The sequence below is a fragment of the Colobus angolensis genome, unplaced genomic scaffold (assembly GCF_000951035.1).
Source record: "Colobus angolensis palliatus isolate OR3802 unplaced genomic scaffold, Cang.pa_1.0 Scaffold7, whole genome shotgun sequence".
In the NCBI taxonomy this organism is placed as follows: domain Eukaryota; kingdom Metazoa; phylum Chordata; class Mammalia; order Primates; family Cercopithecidae; genus Colobus; species Colobus angolensis.
This window is the reverse complement of record NW_012120709.1, coordinates 1,004,789-1,019,644: the sequence shown is the minus strand read 5'-3', so window position 1 is coordinate 1,019,644 and position 14,856 is coordinate 1,004,789.

Here is a 14,856-nt window from a genome sequence, read left to right as displayed (position 1 = left end):
AAATAAATAAATAAATAAATAAATAAATTTCAGGGGTTGTGGGAAGGGAAGAGAATGGTAGAAGATGGAAGGGGAATCTATAGATTAAAAGATATTTAAAAGATATACCAACTAATTACAGTGAGAAACCCTGTTTGGATCCAGATTCAAACCAAATGTAAAAAATAAACATTTATTACACTTCTGACACTATTGGAATCTTAAACACTGACCATTTATTTACACCAAGAAACAGTGCAGTTTCCTTAAGTGACAGTACATACAATTGTGGTTTTATTTTTTTTTTAAAGTATGTCCTTATCTTTTAGGGATATATCTTGAAATATTCATGGGTTAAATGACATCATGTCTGGAATTTGCTTCAGAGCAATGCAGGAAGGGGAAACTAATGAAGATACTGATGAAGTGAGATTGGCTGTGAGTTGTTAATTGTGGAGTAGCCGGACTTCTTCCTAGAGTGCAAGAGGGAAAGTTTGCCAGGCCTTCCAAAGGCTTAGGGGGCCTCTGCCTCTTCCTCTTCCTCATGGTCAAAGGCAGCCACAGACCAGTCCTCCCTCAGTGTGGAGGGGGGCACTGTTCTCAGGAGGCATCTGCCACTGGGGCGGTCCTCGGAGACCCACACTGTTCCAACAAGGCCTCCTGCCTTCCCTCCAAGCCCCATCCTTCTCACCTCCCAACCTATCCTCCCTCACAGAGCCCACTCATCTCTAAGTGCATCTTACAAGCTACTATCAAATCTAGTCCAAACTCATTAATGTGTCCCACAAGACCCTGCAAGGTTCTTCCTCTTCCTACCTTTCCAGTATCATCTCTGCACGCTGCACCCCACCACTTGCCTGAGCTCTGTTTCAGTCCCTTCCATGCAACCTGTCTGGCTCCTCCAAGTTGTCACACAGGCTATCGCCTCTGCCACTTCCCACTCCCCACCCATCCCACCTTATTACCTGGTGGTTTGTCCCTCAAATCTTGGTTTAGATGCTCCCTATTCTAGGAAGCTTCCCTCTGAGGAAGACACGACACTGGGATGACCCAGATCCCCCGTCAAGGAAGGACTTGCCGTCCAGTTGTGAGGAAAGCATCAGAAGGCAGCATGTAGCTGTCAGCTCCACATCCAGCGACTGGCAGTTGGGACAGGGAGGCTCACAGTTTCAGCCTGACTCGTGACTCTCTTGCAGGCAGTCTTCTCTCCAGAGCCCCTGCCTGGTTGGCCACAGCTTCTGCAGGATTGTACTGCACTTCAGTTTCTTCCTTTGTCTGATTGGGCTTCACCCTGTTCCTTTCACAGGGGTTAATCCCTACTAAACATCTTGTACCCTAGACTCTGTCTCAGCAACTTTTTCCTGAGACTTCCATCTGTAGTACATTCCCATCGCACACCTCCTTCTGCCCCATTCTGGGTAAATGCCTCTTCTGGCTAATCTGATAACATGCTGCCTCTTCCCACCCTACAGTGTCATCACCCTGCATTGTAACTGTCTATGTGAGAGTCTGTATCCCTCCCTGGACTCCACAGGGCAGGATGTGAGCATATCTTGCTCATCTTGGTATGCTCAGGGTATAGCACAATTCTTGGGATGTAACTGACATTCAATCAATGACTAGAAATCTTAGGTGGGCAGGGAATTGGAAATCAACATCAGAATCCCGCCATTGACAGTATTCATAAATGAATGAATGAATGAGGGCCCCTTTCTAGAGATTTCCCAAAGTTTGGTCTGAAAAGCCATTGTTTATTAAATGAAAGCAGCAACATTTCAGAGCCACAAAATATTTTAAAGAAGAAGCACCATTTTTAAATGGGTGGATCGTTAAGAGAAACATGCTACAATGAAGTATTCAATGGGTGAAGCCATTCTTTGGAATAGTCAAGACATTCAGGGATACTTGCCTACAGATAAGTTCAAAAGGAGATTTTAAAAATACTCGAACTCTGAACACTGAATGGAAACTGGTATTCCCTGGGATATGGGGGGACTGAGGATAATTGTGTGTGTATGTATATATATTAGACTAATATATTAGACATATATATGCTATATATACTATAAAGAGTGTATATATAGTGTATATATACATAATGTGTATATATATTGTGTGTGTGTGTGTGTATATATGTGTGTGTATATAGTAGACCTTTGGGCATTACTTCCTGTAATAGCCACGGGCCTACCTGAGATCATTTTAGGCCCATTTTACATAAGTAATCTGCAGCCAGGAAGAGACTGTCTGGATTCCCTTCATTAGTAGCTGCGGCATAATCAGAGCACAGAGAGAAAAATGCACCTTCTCTACCTCGCTATGCTTTCTTCTCTTTTTCCTATGCCATCCCTCTGCCATCAAGCAGATTTGCCAAATCTCTGCAGAGCAAAAGTAATAAGAATATCTGGGCCAGGTATGGTGGCTCACGCCTGTCATCCCAGCACTTTGGGAGGCTGAGGTGGGTGGATCACCTGAAGTCAGGATTTCGAGACCATCCTGGCCAACATGGTGAAACCCCATCTCTACTAAAAATACAAAAATTAGCCGACTGTGGTGTTTGTGCGCCTGTAGTCCCAGCTACTGAGGAGGCTGAGGCAGGAGAATCGCTTGAACCCAGGAGGCGGAAGTTGCAGTGAGCCAAGATGGTGCCACTGCACTCCAGCCTGGGCAACAGAGTGAGACTCCATCTCAAAACAAACTGACATTTACTGCATCTTCAATTCATGCCAGGGCTGTTCTGGGAACTTGACGCTGGCTATCTGTGTAAATCTCACAGCAGCCCTGGGAAACAAATGTCTCCAAACAAATGAGGAAGCTGAAACACAGATTAAGTTGCTGAAAGCTTACAGGAACATCAGAACCAAGGTTTGAATCCGTCTTTCTGACACCATAGCCAGTCCTCTAGGCCAAAACAATGTCACCTTACAAACATGGTGCCTATATCCACTGACTGAGGCTCCTCTCAAGGGCAGGAGAAAGAGATGCAGGGCAACAGTGCAGCCACTTCACAGGTGTGTGCTCTGTGGTGCCAGGAGAGGCCCGGTTGACAAGGTCCCAGGGAGCCTGCTTCTATTTTCTGAAGCATGCCTACTGCATCTTTAGAGGCAGATGGAGTAAGAGCAATTGGCTGAGAGAAGCCAAGACAACTGTCACAATACAATGGAAAAGAACACAGATTCTGGCGTGAGACCTAGTTCAAATCCCAGTCCAGCCAATTCCTGGCTGTGTGTCCTTGGACAAGTAACTTAGCACTCTGGCCTTGCCTCGTCTTCTCTGTAAATGGAGGATGGTTTTGTACATAACACAAGGGGTGGAGAGGTTTAAATCACTTAGGCAATGCATGTTAAATGAATCATAAATGTAGATTCCCTTTTCCTCTGCATAATATACCCTCTGAAGCCCCAGGGAAATCTCAGCAGTGACAAAGGAATGAAGACTTGGATGAGGATGGGCCTCTTGGGGACTGTGGGAAAGAGACAGGAAGATACTATTATCACCCCTCAGTTTTTCCCTTGACTAGTTTTGAAGTTTTATGCCTATGTCTGTCCTTTAAGTAGTCAGCCTGGCCCTTTTTTCATACATATTTAATAGACCCTAATGATAATATCATTCATTACCTTCTTCCCAAACTATTACAGAATTCTAGAGTTAATCAACTGTAGTCACCCTCTCCTAACTTACTGCTATTTTTGTCTAATATTTAAGTTGTATCCCTTTTTTTCCACAGTACAAATTAGATGTCATTATTCAGTTATTATCACTGTCTTTTTGTATTAGCAATGTTTGGATGTATACAATATTTAGCATATTTATTGTTCACTGTTATTTTTTAATAGTGGTATGTAGTTTTTAAAAATAACAGCTTTAATGAAATATAATGCATATGCCATAAAATTGTACACTCAAAGTATACATTTCAGTGGTTTTTAGTATATTCACATGGTTATGCAGCCATCAGGAGTATCAAATTTCAGAACATTTTCATCACCCTATAAAGAAACTCTGTATTCATGACCAGACATTTCCTATTTCCGTCTGCTCTCAGTCCCTGGCAACCACTAAGCTTCCTTCAGTGTCAACAGATTTGCCTATTCTGGATATTTCCTATAAATGGAATCATACAATATATATAGTCTTTTATAACTGGCTTCTTTCACTTAGCATAATATTTTCAAGGGTTATTGATGTAGCAGGTATTAGTACTTCATTTCTTTTTATTGCCACATAATATTCCATTGTATGAATATACCACATGCGGTTTATCCATTAATCAGTTGTTAAACCGTTGTATTGTTTCCACTTGTTAGCTATTACAAATCATGCCACAATGACCATTGTACAAGTTTTATGCAGACATATGCTCTTATTTCTCTTGGATGGATGTTTAAGAGTGGAATTGCTGGGTCATATGCTAAGTCTAAGTTCATCCATTTGAGGAACTGCCATACTGATTTCCAAAGTGACTGCACCATTTCACAGTTACACTAGCAATGTACAAGTGTTCCAGTTTTTCTATATCCTTACCATTTCATTATTGCCAGTCTTTGTATATTAGTCATCCTAGTGGGTGTGAAGGGGCATTTCATTGTGGTTTTGATTCCTTAATGACTACTGATGCTGAGCATCTTTTCCTATGTTTACTGGCCATTTGTATATCTTCTTGGGGAAAATGTCTATTCAACTCATTTGCCTATTTTTAATTGGGTTATTAATCAGATATATCAGACATATTTTTTGCAAATATCTTCTCCCATTTTATGGGTTGTCTTTTCGCTTTCTTGATAGTGTCTGAAGCACAAAAGTTTTACATTTTGATGAAGTTCATTTTTTTCTTTTACTACTTTTGCTTTTTGTGTCATATCTAAAACATTATGGCCTAAACCAAGGTCACAAAAATTTGCTTCTATCATTTCTTCTAAGAGTTTATTCGTTTTGGCTCTTACATTGGGTTTTTGATTCATTTTTAGTTGTTGTATATGCTGTGAGATACGGATTTAACTTCATTCTTTTGCATATGCTATCCAGTTGTCCCAGTATGATTTGTTGAGAAGACTCGTCTTCCCCTACTGAATTGTCTTTAACTCTTGTCAAAAATTAATTGACCATAAATACAAGGGTTTATTTTTAGACTTGCAATTCTATTCCATTGACCTACATGTCTGTAGTTATGCCTGTAACACACTGTTTTGATTACGACAGCTTTGTAGTAACTTTTGAAATGAGAAGTGTGAGTCCTTCTACTTTTTTTTCCTTTTTCAAGGTTTTTTGAACTACTCTAGGTCTCTGGCATCTTTATATGAATTTTATGGTCAGCCTGTCAATTTCTGCAAAAGAAAAAGGTAACTGGAGTTTTGATAAGAATAATATTGAATCTGTAAATAAATATGTGGGTACAGACATACCTCTTTTTTGTGTTTCATTTTATTGCACTTTGCAAATACTACATTTTTGAATGCAGTTTGTTGCCACAAATTGAAGGTTTGCAACAACCCTGTTTTGAGCAAGTCTATTGGTGCCATTTTTCCAACATGCGCTGACTTCGTGTCTTTGTCACATTTTGGTAATTCTCACAATAATTTAAGTTTTTCATCATTATATGTGTTATGGTGATCTATAATCAGTGATCTTTGATGTTACTATTGTGACTGTTTTGGGGTGCCATGAACTGTGTCCATTAAAGGCTACAAACTTTAATAAGTGTTATGTGTAAATAACATCTATTAAATGTTAAAACTGGTTCCAATAAATAAATGTTATGTGAGTTCTGACTGTTCCACTGACCAGTCATTCTCCTGTTTCAATCTTCTTTCAATATTCTTCAAGAATATTGACATTAGGTCAACTAATAAGTCTACAATGGCCTCTAAGTGTTCAAGTGAAAGGGAGAGTTACACATCTTTTACTTTAAATCAAAAGCTAGAAATGATTAAGCTTAGTGAGGAAGGCATGTCAAAAGCCCAGACAGACTGAAAGCTAGGCCTCTTGTGCCAAATAGTTAAACAAGTTGTGAATACAAAGGAAAAGTTCTTGAAGAAAATGAAAAGTGTTATTCCAGTGAACACAAATGATAAGAAAGCAAAACAGCCTTATTGCTGATACGGAGAAAGTTAGTGGTCTGGATGGAAGACCAAACCAGCCACAGCATTCCCTTAAGCCAAAGCCTGATCCAGAGCAATGCTCTAACTTTCTTCAATTCTGTGAAGGCTGAAAGAGGTGAAGAAGCTGAAGGAGAAAAATTTGAAGCAAGCGGATGTTGGTTCATGAGGTTTAAGGAAAGAAGCCATCTTCCTAACATGAAAATGCAAGGCAAAGCAGCAAGTGCTGATGTAGAAGCTGCAGAAGTTATCCAGGAGATCTAAGATAACTGATGAAGGCAGCTACAATAAACAACATATTTTCAATGTAAACAAAAGAGCCTTCTATAAGAGAAAGATGCCATTTAGGACTTTCATAGCTAGAGAGGAGAAGTCAATGCCTGGCTTCACAGATTCAAAGGATAGACTGACTCTCTTATTAGGGACTAACGTGGCTGGTGACTAAGTTGAAGCCAGTTCTCATTTGCCATTCTAAAACTCCTAAGACCCTTAAGAATTATGTTAAATGGACTATCTGCGCTCTCTCAATGGAACAACAAAGTCTCAATGACAGCACGTCTGTTTACAGCATAGCTTACTGAATATTGCAAGCCTACTGTTGAGACTTACTGCTCAGAAAAGGAAATTTCTTTGAAAATATTACTGCCCATTGACAATGCACCTGGCCACCCAAGATCTCTGCTGGAAACATACAAGGAGAGGAATGTTGTTTTCATGCCTGCTGACACAACATCCATTCTGCTGCCCATGGATCAAGTTCTAATTTCAACTTTCAAGTCTTATTATTTAAGAAATTCATTTTGTAAGCCTATTGCTGCCACAGGAAGTGATTATTTTTATTGTTCTGAGCAAAGTAAATTGAAAATCTTTCGGAAAGACTTCACCATTCTAGGTGCCATTAAGAACATTCATGATTCATGGAACGAGTTCAAAATACCAAAATTAACAGGAGTTGGAATAAGTTGATTCCATTCAATCCTCATAAATAACCACGAGGGGCTCAAGACTTCAGTAGACGTAAGTCTTTATTTCTGAGTTTTCTGTTTTGTTGGTGAATGTGTTTGTTTTTGTACCAGTACTGTGCTATTTTGGTTACTATAGTCTTAAAGTATAGTTTGAAGTCAGGTAGTGTGATTCCAGCTTTGTTCTTTTTGCTTAGGATTACTTTGGCTGTTTGGGCTGTTTTTGGTTCCATATGAATTTTAGAATAGTTTTTTCCTAATTCTGTGAAAAATATCATTAGTAGTTTGGTAGAAATAGCATTGAATCTGTAAATTGCTTTGGACAGTATGGCCATTTTAATGATATTTATTTTTCCAATCCATGAGCATAAAATGATTTTCCATTTACTTGTGGCATCTCTGATTTCTTTCAGCAATGTTTTGTACCTCTCCCTATAGAGATCTTTCACCTCCTTGGTTAGCTGTATTCCTAGATATTTCATATTCTTTGTGGCTATTATAAATGGGATTGTTATCTTGTTTTGAATCTCTGCCTGGACATTATTGGTATGTAGAAATGCTACTGACTTCTGTACATTGATTTTGTATCCCCAAACCTTACTACAATTATCAGTTCTAGTAGCGTTTTGGCAGTCTTTAGGGTTTCCAGATATAGAATCATATCATCAGTGAAGAGAGATAGCTGGACTTCTTCTTTTCTTATTTGGATACCTTTTATTTATTTCTCTTGCCTGACTGCTCTGACCAAGACTTCCAGCACTACATTGAATAGGAGTGGTGAGAGTGGGCATCCTTGTCTTGTTCTAGTTATCAAGGTGAATGGTTCTAGCTTTTACCCATTCAGTATGATGTTGGCTGTGGGTTTGTCATAAATAGCTCTTATTATTTTGAGGTATGTTCCTTCAGTGCCTAGTCTGTTGAGGGTTTTTATCATGAAAGGATTTTCAATTTTATCAAAACCTTTTTCTGTATCAGTTGAGATGATCATATGGTTATTGCTTTTAATTCTGTTTATGTGGGAAACTACATTTATTGATTTGCATATGTTGAATCAGTCTTGCATCTCTGGAATAAAGTGTACTTTATCATGGTGTATTAACTTTTTAGTGCTGGATGGTGCTGCTGAATTCTGTTTGCTGGCATTTTGTTGAGGATTTTTGCCTCTATGTTAATCAGAGATATTGGTCTGAAGTTTTCTATTTTCATTTTGTCTCTGACACATTTTGATATCAGGCTGATTAGGGAGGAGTTGGGGAAGAGCCCCTCCTCAAGTTTTATGGAATAGTTTCAGTAGGATCTGATTTTCTACAAGGCTGACAGAAACAAACAATGGGGAAAGGACTACCCTATTCAGTAAATGGTGCTGGGATAAGTAGCTAGCAGAAGAATGAAACTGGATCCTTGCCCTTCACCATATACAAAAATTAACTCATGATAGATTAGCAATTTAAATGTAAGATCTCAAAAGACCACATTCAAGTGGTCAACAAAACATGGAAAATGTTAATCATTGCTAATCATCAGAAATGCAAATCAATACCACAATGAGATACCATCTCACACTGTCATTAAAAAGTCAAAACACATACTGGTGAAGACGCAGAGAAAAAGTAAAGCTTATACACTGTTGGTGGGAATGTAAATTAGTTCAGTCACTGTGGAAAGCCACCTGGAGATTTCTCAAATAACTTAAAATAGAGCTACCATTCAACCCAGCAATCCCATTACTGGATATATACCCAAAGGAAAATAGATCATTCTACCAAGAAGACACATGCACTCATATGTTCATCACCACACTATTCACAGTAGCAAAAGCCTGGACTCAACCTAAGTGCCCATCAATAGTGGACTGGATTTTAAAATGTGGTACATATATACCATGGAATACTATACAGCCATAAAAAAGAATGAAATCATGTCTTCACAGCAACATGGGTGGAGCTGAAGGCCGTAAACCTAAGTGAATTAACGTAAGAGTTTCAAGAAAACCAAATACTGCACGTGATTACTTATAAGTGAGAGGTAAACATTGAGCACACATGGACATAAACATGGGAACAATAGACACTGCAGACTACTAGAATAGAGAGGCAGAGAGGGGGGTGTGGGTTGAAAAGCTACTTATTGGGTACTACACTCACTGTACATGTAGCCTCATATCTAAAATAAAAGTTGAAACTAAAAACAGTAAAAGACTTCGGTGGAGGAAGTCACTGAAGATATGGTGGTAGTAGCAAGAGAACTAGAATTGGAATTAGAAGTGGAGCCGGAAGATCTGACTGAATTGCTGCAGTCTCATAATAAAACTTGGATAAATGAGTTGCTTCTTATGCATAAGCAAAGAAAGTGATTTCTTGAGATAGAATCTATTATTGGTGAAAATGCTGTGAAATTGTTGAAATGCCAACAAAATATTTAGAATATTATATAAACTTAGTTGATAAAGAAGTGGCAGGATATGAGAGGGTTGACTTTGATTTTGAAGGAAGTTCTACTGTGGGTTAAAATGCTGTCAAACAGCATTGCATGCTACAGAGAAATCTTTCATGAAACGAAGAGTCAATCAATGCAGCAAACCTCATTGTTGTCTAAGAAAATGCCACAGACACCCCAATCTTAAACAACTACCACCCTGATCAGTCACCAGCCATCAATATCAAGGCAAGATCCTCAACCAACAAAAAAATACAGCTTGCTGCATGCTCAGGTAATTAACATTTTCTAGCAAAGTATTTTTAATTAAGGCATGTACATTGTGTTTTTAGACATGTTATTACACACTTAGTAGGTCAGAGTGTAAACATAACTTTTATATGCACTGAGAAAACAAAATTGTGTGACTTGATTTATGGCAATATTTGCTTTATTGTGGTGGTCTGGAACCAAACCCCACAATATCTCCTTGTATTGCCATCTTAACAATTTTAAGTCTTTGGATCCATAAACATGGTACATTTTTCTATTTATTTAGGCCTTATTTAATTTCTTTCAACAATGTTTTGTAGTTTTCAGTATAAAAATCTTGCAATTATTTTGTTATATTTATTCCTATTCTTCTTGATGCTATTGTATATAGAATCATATTCTTAATTTCATTTTCAACTTATTCAATGGTATACAGAAGTACCATCAATCTTTGTATATTTATCTTCTATCCTGCACCTAGCTAAACTCATTTGTTAATTTTAATATTTGTTTTTGTGGCAGTGGATTACTTAGAATATTCTATATACATGATCACGTCATCTGTGAATAAAAATAATTTTACTTCCTTTCCAATCTGGATGTCTTTTATTTCTCATTCTTGCCTGATTGCCCTGGCTAGAATACAGTATTGAATAGATGTGGCAAGATCTATCATTCTTGTCTTGTCCATAATCTTAGGGAGAAAGCATTTATTCTTTCATCATAAGTACAATGTTAGCTGTGGGGTTCTTTTTTTTTTTGTAGTTCTTATCAGGTTAAGGAAGTTTCCCTTCTATTCCGATTTTGTTTAGTGTATTTTTCATGAAATGGTACTAGATTTTGTCAGTACATACTTTTTCTGCATGTATTTAGATGATCATGCTGTTTTTGTCTTTTATTCTACTAATATGATTTATTACATTGATTGCTTTTGAATTTTGAACAACCTTGTATTCCTAGAATAAACTTCACTTAGTCATGGTATATAATCCTTCTTATAGGTTGCTGAATTTAGTTTCCCAGTATTTTGTTGAGGTTTTTTTCCTCCATATTCAAAAGGGATATTGTTCTGCCGTATTTTTTTCTTGTGATGTCTTGGTCTGGTTTTGGCATCAGGGTAATACTAGCCTCATGGGATGAGTTGGGAAATGTTCCCACCTTATTCTATTTTTTGGAAGAGTTTGTGAAGGATTAGTATTAATTCTTTTTTAAAAGTTTGGTAGAATTCATCAGAGAAGCCATCGGGTTTTTAGTATATTCACAGAGTTGTGCAAAACTCACTAGAATTTAATTTTAGAGCATTTCTGTCACTCCCAAAAGAAACCCCTGTGGTCACTAGCAGGAATACCTCACCTCCCTCAGCCTCAGGCAACCACTACTTTATTTTCTCTCCTTGTAGATTTGCCTATTCTGGACATTTTATATAAGTTAAATCATAAAATATGCAGCCCTTAATGACTAATTTCTTTCACTTAGCCTACTGTTTTCAAGGTTCATCAATCCTCGTGTTGCTACATCATTCATTTTAGCTGCTGAATAATATTCCACTGTATGAATATACCACATTCTGTTTGTCATCTGTTGAGAGACATTTGGGTTGTTCTCACATTTGCCTATGATGAATAATCCTGCTATGAACATTTGTGTAAAAGTTTTTGTATGGATTAGCAATGTTTTGTTTTTAAAATTATATTTGCAGATTTTTATCGAGCACTTTAATTGTTTTCATCAGCTGAGTTGCCAGAAACATAAATCAAATTTTGCTTTTCTCACTGAGCTCGTACTGCCTAATTGGAGCAAGGAATGTGGTCAAAGGATGTGGTGGCCTAGCATTAAAAGAATCTCTCGCAGTTTCATACTTGAGGGCTTTATTCAGGGAATATGTACTTGAGGTTATTTCATACTTGAGGGCTTTATTTAGGGAATACAGGACCCTAAATGAAGGAACAAAGAAATCCATCCATCCGTCCATCCATCCATCCATCCATCCATCCATATATTTCATTCATTCACTAACTAATAGTTTTTGAGTATCTACTGTATATGGGCCAGGCCCTGTGTGAGGGAGGCTGAAAATTCAAATGAATGTAAGACAGACCTGGTCTCTGCCCTCTGAGAGCTTACATTTTAAGAGAAAACAATCAAACAGGCAAACTTCCACACAGTACGACAGCTACAACGAAAATGGAAGAACAGGGGCCTATGGGAGCAAAGAGGAGGGCTCACTGCCCAGTGAGGAGAGGGCAGGAAGTCTTTCCAGAGGCAAAGGGAGCAAAAGAAGAACTTCCATTGTGTACTGGTGAGGGTGGGGGGTTGATGTGGGGGTGAAACTACCCTGCAACATTCAGTTCTTTATCTAGGAACCCTGATGGAGCAATGAATTTCAAAACCCAGGTCCACCTTTTGATAGAACTGCCCACAATGAGTTTAACACAGTGCTTGGCAGACACAGAACAGGTGTGCCGTGTGTGTGTGTTTGTGTGTGTGTGTGTAAACCATGGTAAACCGAACTGTGCACCCACCGCAGTTCATTGTAATCTAGGTGTCTTTCTAGATTGGCAAACTGCTGATAGGGATTTTTCTTTTTCAAGAGCAGAGATGAATTAGAGAATATAGAGCTTGTTCTTCAAATCAGTTCTCTAAACTATAGGGCTGTCCAGTAGAAATTTCTGTGATGACAGAAACATTCTAGACTTGTGATCTCTTCTATGATAGTCACTAGCCACAAGTAGTTACTGAGTGCTTGAAATGTGGCTAGTGTGACTGAGTCATTCAATTTTAAATTTCATTTAATTTTAATGAATTTCAATTCAAGCAGTCAGATGTGGCTAGTGGCTACCGTGTTGGATAGAACAGCAGAAACACTGCTGCTGCTAAAAGTGCGTTATGAATGCATTTTTCAATGAGCTTTACCTCTCTTATGCCTTATTGTCACTTTTGATCCTCACAACAGTCCTGTGAGAGACATATACCAGGCACCATACATCTCATTTCACAGCTAAGGAATCTGAGGCCCAGAGAGGTGCCCAGCTAAAGACTGATCTGGGCCTCGAGTCCTAGGATCCTGAACAATTAAGGAGAGTGATATTCTTGCCCTCCAGTCATCAGAGGATGACTGTAAGGCCCAAATAATGTCTTGCCTCATTGCTATGAGTGTATAAAGGATTGGGCAGATGCCTGGAGCTAGCATTGGAGTAGCGGAATTTCCAAATCTAGATCCTAGGGAGAATGGTGGTCATTCCCACGGTGGGCCACTAGAGGGGGCTTGCTGCTCTAACACGAGGTTATTTCTTTCTAGTTACTACCTTTACAGTTCAGGGTGCCAAGACTTTGCAGCACATCTTTTCAAGGCGGAAGAGATGATCAACTTCTTGGCAATATTTCTATGTCATTTGCAGGTGTTGACTCAAAAATACCTTTCCTTGAGATCCAAATATACTGACTAAGTTAAGCTTTTTGGCCTAAAGTTATTTAGAGGCAAATTTCCAAAAAATCATTAAGTCTTACCAGTCATTTTCTGAAAGCAGGCTTGAATAGGAGGAAAAAAGAACAAGCAGGTAATGGGAGGAGAAACAGAGTTGTGAAGAGGCAAAATGTATGGAAAAATTAGGTCATTGAAAAAGGAGAAGAGAAAAATGAAGATAAACCTCATTATTAGTTCAACTCCTTTTTCACTGTAACAAGAAAAACACATAAGAACTTAAAGGGACTCCAATGATCTTACCTGTGGCTGGATGGGGAGGCAGGGAGGACTGCATGTCCTCCTGGGACAAGGCCACAGTCTGATTTTTAATACTTCCATCTTATCCCAAGAGGAGACACTCTCCCCCAGGACTTAAGCAACACTTCTTGCCCATTTTCCTGTTCAAAATTGTAAACAAGGTAGACAGACAGGCAACACTGCTTGTATTCTATCAGAAACTGAGCCTCGGATTGCCCAGTGACCTGCCCAAGACCACTAAGCTAGTAAATAGGAGAACCAGATTTAGAGCCAGATCTATGTGACTTAGCCTGACAATGCACAGTTGTGCAGGTTATTCTCTATCTAGTAGCAGGAAGTGACATGCACATAGGTATCTCTCTATATATACATATATGTATATGCTCCATATATATATGTGTGTGTGTGTGCGTGTGTGTGTGTGTGTATGCCATTTTCCAGCAAATGGCAATCAACTGACTTGAGGGAGGAATATTCATTGACTAATTTGCAAAAGGTACCATTTGAGCTCTCAGTAGCCCTGGCATGGCTGCAGTCACTCCTCTATCCACAAGGAAGTGAAGCCATTACAGGCTGTTCCAGAAGCCTAGGAGCTCAGCCTTGAGGGCTGCTCCTGCTCAGTCAGCCTCCTCGTGCACATTTGTGCAGACTAATTTCAAAGTCTACTGAGAACCTTCTGACTCCAAGCCAGGCCTTTGGGTAGGGAAAGAGGCTAGAGGTCAGAGAAAGATGCCGTTGGTGAAGAAGAATTTGAAAAAAAAATCTAAACCAAACACAAAAAAAATTCACTCCCTCTTGACCAGGAAGGAGTAGAAGCACCAGTAGGGTGACAAAAGTACATGGCCTCTAGAGCCAGCCAGACAGTGGGCCAAATCCAGGCTCCATCACTCACTAGCTGGTTGACAGGCAGTGAGTCACCTGATTTCTCTGAGCCTGTTTCCTCATCTGTAAATGGTGGGAGAGTGACCACATACTTTTTCAAAGGTTGTTGTGATGGTTAAATGAAATAATACATGTAGAAGATCTGACATGATACCAGGCATGGTCAGAGTTTTTAAAAGTTCAGCCACTGTATTGCTATTTGATGTCAGGTCAGCAGTCAGAGATGTCAGCCTGGAGGGCTGGGCTGGGGATAGAGAAGTCACAGATGTAGAGCCAAGAAACCCTCTGCATTCCTGTTGTAGCCCAAAGAGACTAGGCAGTTGGGGGAAAACTGGCCATCCAGGCATCCTACCCTGAATTATTAACAGGAGAGTTTGGGAAGAAATGATCTGATATGCGTGCTGAGCATTCCTGCAAGTTTCCACTAGATATACCAAGAACACAAGTCCCTGAGTGCTCTTTACCCAGATCATTTCTCAGAGTTGTGTTTGCAGTCAGTCAGCAATCTTTTTTTTTTTTTTTTTTTTTT